The sequence below is a fragment of the Chiloscyllium plagiosum genome, chromosome 22, assembly GCF_004010195.1.
Source record: "Chiloscyllium plagiosum isolate BGI_BamShark_2017 chromosome 22, ASM401019v2, whole genome shotgun sequence".
Lineage (NCBI taxonomy): Eukaryota > Metazoa > Chordata > Chondrichthyes > Orectolobiformes > Hemiscylliidae > Chiloscyllium > Chiloscyllium plagiosum.
The window spans coordinates 11,649,564-11,658,079 of NC_057731.1; the positions used below are offsets into that span (position 1 = coordinate 11,649,564).

The 8,516-nt window shown below is 41.7% G+C and overlaps 1 protein-coding gene and 1 long non-coding RNA gene across 7 annotated transcripts in view; one reads left to right on the forward strand and one right to left on the reverse strand.

The window, feature by feature from the left end:
• Positions 1–8,516, forward strand: part of minpp1b (multiple inositol-polyphosphate phosphatase 1b) — a 101,770-nt gene that overhangs the window by 44,376 nt on the left and 48,878 nt on the right. The window lies entirely within an intron of this gene.
• Positions 1–8,516, reverse strand: part of LOC122561051 — a 48,298-nt gene that overhangs the window by 14,891 nt on the left and 24,891 nt on the right. The gene's annotated exons all lie outside the window — the stretch shown is intronic.

An 8,516-nucleotide genomic window follows, 5' to 3' on the forward strand; every position in this document is an offset into this window, starting at 1 on the left:
TGCCACCCAAAAAGGATTCTGGATGGTATATGAATAGGAAGGGTTTGGAGGGATATGGGCCGGGTGCTGGCAAGTGGGACTAGATTGGGTTGGGATATCTGGTCGGCATGGATGGGTTGGACCAAAGGGTCTGTTTCCGTGCTGTACATTCTCTGACTCTATGACTAATTTTTTTGGTGCCTTTGTGGTTCAAGCATTTTAAAGGAAATTAATTAATGTGTGCATCGAAACAATTGAAGATATTTTCTCATAAACCTGTTCAGGAATGTTATGACACACCTCTGGAAGTGGGGGAGTGTGGCTCTTGAACTCCTTGTAGCCCAGAGGTATGGACATTACCAGTGCACCATAGAAACTCTTCCTAACAATTGAAACCTTGCCTTTGAATGGTAAACAGGATTTGCAATTAGTGGGTATTAATTGCTAATTTGCAATTAGCAAATCAAATGCCATTGGTGTCCAGAGGATAAGTAACAAGAGCTTGTAAACACTGATTAATGCACCAATCTATCCATCTACACTATGACTATTTGACTTATTGAAAGGGGGGAGGCAGTGATTCACAGGAATTAACAATGAGGTAATGGCTTTTTCACTGCTCAAGGAAATCCATGAGAGAATCAAATAATAGTTTAGAGAGAAGTGGAAAGTATTGAGAAGGTGCATGTTGTTTCTAGATCAATGGAACAGTCACAGGGAAGCACAGACTGTGAATTGTTACTAAAGGATAAGAGATTGTAGGAAGAACTCTCTTTCACAGAGGGCTTTGAACATGGAACATCTTACTGTAAATGACTGTTGCAACACGGACTGCGCAGTAGAAAAGAGCAGGACACCAGTTGAGAAATAAGCATGAGTTGAAACTTTATTGCTCAGGAAGAAGGGCCTGTGCCCGAAACGTCGAATCTCCTGTTCCCTGGATGCTGCCTGACCTGCTGTGCTGTTCCAGCAATAAAGTTTCAACTTTGATCTCCAGCATCTGCAGACCTCACTTTCTCCTCGAAGAAATAAGCATGATACAAGTAAATCGCCTTAAAGTAGTTAACTCTGGCGGATGTGTAAATACCAGTCCAGGTGTATTGATCCATGTAGCTTAGCGCTGCAGTGTAATCTCTCTGCTAACTTTTTCATGCAGGTACAATAAAAATTCTGCCCTTGCTAGGATACTTTGTAATTCGGTTCATAGCTAGATTGCAGCTGTCCTTGTAACAATAAGATTAATGATCAGAAATGTCGATTTCATGAAGCTAAAACTGGAATCATACAGGTAACAATATGGCAGTTCTTAAATCTTTCACAAAATAAATGGCATCTTCAAGCTGCATTTGAAGCCAAGGTCACAAAGCTTTTTCTACTTTTAGAAGATTGAATTATATATCATCAGTCATCCAAAAGGATAATAGGAACTGCCTGTTGGAAGAGCCATGGGAAGATTCTATAATGCTTGATGTACATGGTGTATTTTTATATCTGAAGTACATTGGAGGATAACATTGATGGAGTCACAAACATGATTTCTGCCTAGACCAAACAAGTCCAATAGGCAGCCTGTGGGCCACAATGGGCCATACCAAAGGTCCTCTGAGGTTCATGATTCTGGGTCCAGTAAATTGTCACAACAAGACTATACAATGAGCTGCTTCTCCAAACAGGTTGTTTCTCTCCTGCAGCTAGGTTCCCTAGTGAACTTGTCAACAATAAACATGGGCGTGAAAGAGTGTTTCATTGAAAAAGCAGTGCGTGGGAAGGTGTGACTGTCTCAGCCCAGCCTGAGGCTGGAGCTTGACATATTTTTGATAATATTCTCATAATCAGTTGCTCATCAGGCACTTTATTAACTGTGTAGGTTTGTAATTTAAAACAGTCAAACACAAGTTATAAAGCAGACCAACTAGTTTCTATGTGCGTAGCTTGCAAACCCATAGAAAGAGGAGAAAGTGAGGTCTGCAGATGCTGGAGATCAAAGTTGAAACTTTATTGCTGGAACAGCACAGCAGGTCAGGCAGCATCCAGGGAACAGGAGATTCGACGTTTCGGGCACAGGCCCTTCTTCAGGAAGGGCCTGTGCCCGAAACGTCGAATCTCCAAACCCATAGAAATCCAACTGACAGAATTACAATATTGCATACACACAGCACTTCAAGTTGGACTTCTTAAAGGCAAGGTACACATACAATGCCTTTCTAAAAAAGTTTAACTCTTTATAGACTTAATACAGCATAGAAACAGACTCTTCAGTCCAACTTGTCCGTGCTGACCAGACACCCCAATCAGGCCTAGTCCCATTTGCCAGCACTTGGCCCATATCCTTCTAAATTCTTCCTATTCATATACTCATCCAGATGCCGTCCTCTAGCACCACCCTCTATGTGAAAAAATTACCCCTCAGGCTCTTTATAAATGTTTCCCTCTCACCTTAAACCTATGTCCTCTCTAGTTTTGGACTCCCCCACCCTATGATAAAGGGGTTGAGTATTCACCCTATCCATGCCCCTGATAATTTTATAAACCACTATAAGATAACAACTCAGCTTCTGATGCTCCAGGGAAAACAGCCCCAGCCTATTCAGTCTCTCCCTATAGCTGAAGCCCTCCAACCCTAGCAACATCCTTGTAAATCTTTTCTGAGCCTTTTCAAGTTTAACAACATCCTTCCTATAGAAGGCAGACCAGAATTACATGCATATCTAAAAATGGCCTAACCAATGGACCGTTCAGCCATTACATGACATCCCAACTCCTGTACTCAGTCTTCTGACCAATGAAGGTAACCGTACCAAATGCATTCTTCACCTCCCTGTCTACTTGCTACTCAACTTTCATGGAACAGTGCACCTGCACCCCTTGGTCTCTGTGTTCAGCAATACTCCCTACGGTGCCTGCCATTAACTGTATAGGTCCTGTCCAGGTTTGCCTTACCAAAATGCAATACCTCCCCTTTATGTAAGTTAAACTGCATCTGTCACTCATTGGTCCATCTGATCAAGGTCCCATTGTATTCTACGATAATGTTCTTCACTGTCCACTGCACCACCAATTTAGTGTCATCTGCAGACTTACTAATCATATCTTCGATATTCACATCCAAATCATTTATTTATCCAAGATTTAGCCTTCTGTTCATCCCATACCATTTTCTCTTTCTTAACCTGCTTGAATAACTGTCCAGCCTGTTCAAGTCTTTTTCTTTCTATCTTAATGCTGCTTTCTTCGAAGCCGAGACCCTCGACCTCTTGCTGCTGCAGTGCTTATTTGATTCCCTCTGTATCTTAATTGAGTTGTTGACTAAAGCATCATTGTTGACATTTATTTCTGATCTCTCATTAGTGATTTCCAGCTCTTTATTGTGTGCATTGTTTTAGCAGGGCTGTTGTTTTCTCCAACATTGCTTTCAACATAACCCATTGTATCTGCAGCTCCTCCTGTTGAGCCTGATGTGTGCTAGATCTTCCTGTAAAATGGCAATCTTTACACTGAATTGAGATTGAAGGTGATAGTTCATGTTGCTTTAATTCTCTTTTAGTACTTCATTCATCTTTACGAGCTGGTCATGGAATTGATTAACCATTGTGTGCTGACATTTGCATGGACACATCTGTTTCAACCTTAGCCAAAAATAACAGTATTATGGACCAAACCAGAACCCTTCAAAATACTTTAAGAAGATAACCTAGACCCTAACACTTTTTTTTTATTTTAAAGGTAAATGTAAAGTGTGTTCCTGATGTAATGCGACTGGTCAAACTACTCACGTTAAACAAAACACAACTTATTTACACACAACCAAAGAAAGAGGAATTTAGAATAACAACTTGACTGGAAACAGAATAATAGATACAGTAACTATTACTATTTAATTGTTCCACTATAGTAACATCTCATAAACACATCCCTTGACAAAGAAATGAAAATTCAGACTAAGATTCTCACATGCAGTTCTCCAATCCAGGAGGAAAGTTCTTCAAGAGAAAATTAGGAGAGAATAGCAGCCAGGAGGCATTCACTGAAGCTTCCAACTGTGTAAAGGCCCCAATAGCTTCAGATGTTACTGAAAATCCAAAACCCAGAAATCTTAATCTTTAAGAGCTTGCCACACCTATTCAGGCTGCTTTAAAAAAAAACAACCAAAGGCCTCCCAAGCTGTTTACTCAAGTGGTGTTCAGTCACAAACTCGGCATCTCTCATTCCATCTCTCTCTCAAATGAAATCAGGGCAAAATAACCCCTTGAAGCTATAGGATTGTCACGATAGTCATCGTTTCTGGGGACAACTAATAAAATGTACAAATACTTCAGGCAGTGTCATGACATTAATGTTTTCCACAAGGTTGACAGTACAGAATATGTGTCTAGATTAGAGTGGTGCTGGAAAAGCACAGCAAGTCAGGCAGCATCCGAGGAGCAGGAAAATCGACGTTTCGGGCAAAAGCCCTTCATCAGGAAAGGGCTGATGAAGGGCTTTTGCCCGAAATGTCGATTTTCCTGCTCTTCGGATGCTGCCTGACCTGCAGTGCTTTTCAAGCACCACTCTTATCTAGACTCTGATCTCCAGCATCTGCAGTCCTCACTTTTGCCTAGCCGTACAGAACATGTGTTTACCACTCTTGTCGTGTAAATCATCAGATTCTGGTTTGTCAGACGCTTCATGTATACTGCTCTGATGTTATCCCAGATAGTCTTCATTTTAGCTTGTAGATACTCCTTGCGCTTAGTTGGTTTGAGTCAGCGTGCAGCTGATGGTGGCTGCATCAGCCATTGATCTGGTGCATTGCTGCTGTCAACAGCCTTGCCTGTCACATGTCCTTCCAGATTGATTGATTGAAAGCAGGACTTTTCATGATGCAAGTAAGAAAGCTACACTTCATACATGTTTAAGTGTTCCAGTGATTGTATCAAATGTCAAGTCTGTACTTAGGGCCTATTAGTTTTGTAGAACTGGGCAGATCATTTTGTACTTGCATCCATCATTTAGCCTTTGCTGTAAGTCTCAGTTTGTTTCCCAAGTCTTTCTGGAAAGCTTTCAAGTGCATCTGCTCACAAAACATAGGCTACTGTCCAAATGAGATGGATTCTAGTCAATGAGATCAGAAATTTAATCTGACTTTGAATTGATCTTCTAATATGATTCATAACTTTTGCGGATCTATTAGCACCTCGGTTGTTACTTCACACATGTTAAATCTATGCAGACTTTCATTCCCAAATACTAGGCAAATCCTCACAGCTACTTTTCTGCATTGGATGCACAGGAATGTAGAAGCTCTAATTCTGAAGGTTGTTTAAACATTTTAAATTATGTTAAGAAGTCTGTCCTGCTCACCAATTTAAACAAGGAAAGTTTTGTGCAGACTCTGACAATATTCCTTTCACACTTCCTTGCTTGCTATTAAACTGGCATGTACTCTGATCAGTCAGTTACCATTTTCAAGTCAGCTAAAGTGGCCTGGTAAGGATTTGTCTCCTTATCACCAAACTATGGTCTCAACACTCTCAAGTGAAAAAGATATTGAAGGTGATCTCGTGTGTTTACCATAATTTAGTATGGCTGGATGCTGGTCTTTTTTTTAATTCATTCATTGGATGAGAGTGTCACTGTCTCGACCAGCATTTATTGCCCACCCCTAACTGCCCAGAGGCAGTTAAGAGTCAACCACATTGCTGTGGGTCTGGAGTCACATGTAGGCCAGACCAGGTAAGGATGGCAGTTTCCTTCTCTGAAAGACATTATGAACCAGATGGGTTTTTTTTCCCGACAACCAACATTGGATTTGTGGTCATCATCGTTGTCTGAATTCCAAACCTTTTATTGATTCAAATTCTTCCATCTGCCATTCCGGTCCCCGGAATATTGTCTGAGTCTCTGCATTAACAGTCCAATGATGATATCACTCGGTCATTTTGTCCTGGTTTGCACTGTAGAGTAATGCTAACGACATAGCTTCAATTCCTGCACCGGCTGGGGTGACTCTCCTTCTCAACATCTCCATTGCCTGAGGCATGTTGGCCCTCAGGTTAAACCACTACCAGTCTTCTCTCTCTAATGAGAGAGTCGCCCAGTAGTCCAACAGGACTGTGGTAACTTTGCAGTTATTTGCCTAGGACGGAGCAGTTTAGCTCAGAAAAGATGCTAGATAAGCTCAGGTTGTTTTCTTTGGAATAGAGAATGTTGAAGGGTGACCTGATAGAGTTGTATAGGATTGAGGGACATGGACAGGGCGAATAAAAAGCATCTGTTTCCCTTAGTCAAAGGGTCAACAACAAGGAGGCATACTTGTAAAGTGAAAGGCAGGAAGTTTAAAGGGGTTTTTAGGAAAAATATTTTCCCCAGTGGGTGGTGGGGATCTGGAAAGCACTGCCTGGGAGTGTAATTGATGTGGGAAACCTCACATCTTTTAAAAGTACTTGGATGAGCACTTGAAGTATCATAACATTCAAGGCCTCGGTGTGGGAAATTGGTACTGGTAAAGTAGTATTTTGGGTGGTATAGACCCAGTGGGCAAAAGGCCCTCTTTGGTACTGTAGGATTCTGTGTTTGTATGAGACTGTTGACCATGTGCTTACCCTGTAGAATAACAAGAAGGATAAGCCTCTCCATGATATTTCCCACTGCTGTTTCACCATGTTGTGTTAATGGTAATGGTCAAATGATCAGTCACTGATCAGGGACCGATTAACTCCATGGGTTAGTTTATTGAAAACGGTAAGACACATTATAATTTATGAAGCAGATATTGCAGCAAACCAACTGGTTTCTGTGTACGCGGCTTGCAAACTGCCACAGACTAATTAGCAGTACACAGCACATGGATTCTGTAAAGGTGAATTCACTTAAAGTCCATATACGACAGAGTGACAGCATTCTGTGCTGGGTCTGGAGAGAAAGCGGAGTGAGATTCAGTGCAGAAGGTGATGGGGAGTTGGAGGGTTGGGGGGAGGTGCAGAGAATAGGGCAGAATAGGCCCTAGTAATTTCCTCTCTCTTGAGCTCTGTTTCTTAACTGGAAGTGAGGAGAGACTTTTATTCTGTTAGCTTGGATACTTTTGAATGTTCATTTTTATGAATCAATTCACTTAAAGGATCAATTTATTGTTTCAGAACTTCCCCCCGCCCCTCTAAAATACATGTTGATTGTTGTGACAAATGTTCCCTTTCTGAAAGTTGCTCAGCACCTATGTGGAGAGGTTGGACTAGCCTGGTGTAGCTGACTGACTTGTCTCAAAAATGAGTCAAAGATTTTTCCCAGAGCTTTCTTACCCAATGTAGGCATGGGTTGAAAGGGGGTCACCTATAAGCAGGAAAAAGTGAGGACTGTGGATGCTGGAGATCAGAGTCGAGAGTGTGGTGCTGGAAAAGCACAGCAGGTCAGGCAGCATCCGAGGAGCAGGAGAATCGACGTTTTGGGCATAAGCTGTTCATCAGGAATCCTGATAAGCAATCAGAGTCATAGGATTGAAATGTTACATCGACTGAGATGAATGGGTGTGAAGTCACTGGAATGTTAAAGTCGCACAAAATGTCATTTTGCAGGGAAGCTCATTGACTTGGACATTTAACATGTTACAGTGGGGAAAACCTCAAGAGGAAAAACGAGTTTGACTGCATCTTTTATCTCTAATTTTGGCTTTAACTGTCGGGGTTTCCCAGTTGTGTGGAACTTGCTAACTTCCCAACATGGGAAGGAGACGACAGGGTGTTGTAGGTTAGAGAAATTAGTCAATTGGAATGCTTTCAAATACAGAGTTTGTACAGCTGCCTCACAATCGGTGTCTATGACTGAGATGAGGAATTCAGTGTGATGTATCTAAGGTTCTGAACAGTACTCTGGTGCAAAAATAAGCTGTTAGGAAGACACAAAGCTATAAACAGATGACAGGAGTGGTGAAGAAAATGGAAGATAAAATATTATTTGGGGATGAGTGAAGTTATTACTTCTGCTTTAAAATAAAAAATATTTAAAAAGAGCAGAATATCAGTCCACATCTTTGGGACTCCAGATTGTCAGAAACCGGGCATGTCCTGAAATCCTGGTGCCCTGGCTATGCCTGAGAGGTTTAAACTTTGTCTGGGCAATCGCCTTCTATCTGGAACACTTCATAAACCCTCTCTAACTCTAAGTCAGAGATTTTGAAGGTTTCTAAATTGCTTGCTTTAATAGTCAGCCAGGAAATGTTAAACAGATTAAAATCTGCTCTAACCTCTGACATAGAACATAAAACTGTACAGCACAGGAACAGGCCCTTCGGCCCAAGATGTGTGCTAAACGTGATGCCAAATTAAACAATCTCTTCTGCCTGTCCTTGGTCCATATCCCTCTAGTCCTTGCATATTGATGTCATAGGGTCATAGAGATGTACAGCATGGAAACAGACCCTTCCGTCCAACCCGTCCATGCCGACCAGATCTCCCAACCCAATCTAGTCCCACCTGCCAGCACCCGGCCCATATCCCTCCAAACCCTTCCTATTCATATACCCATCCAAATGCCTCTTAAATGTTGCAATTGTACCAGCCTCCACC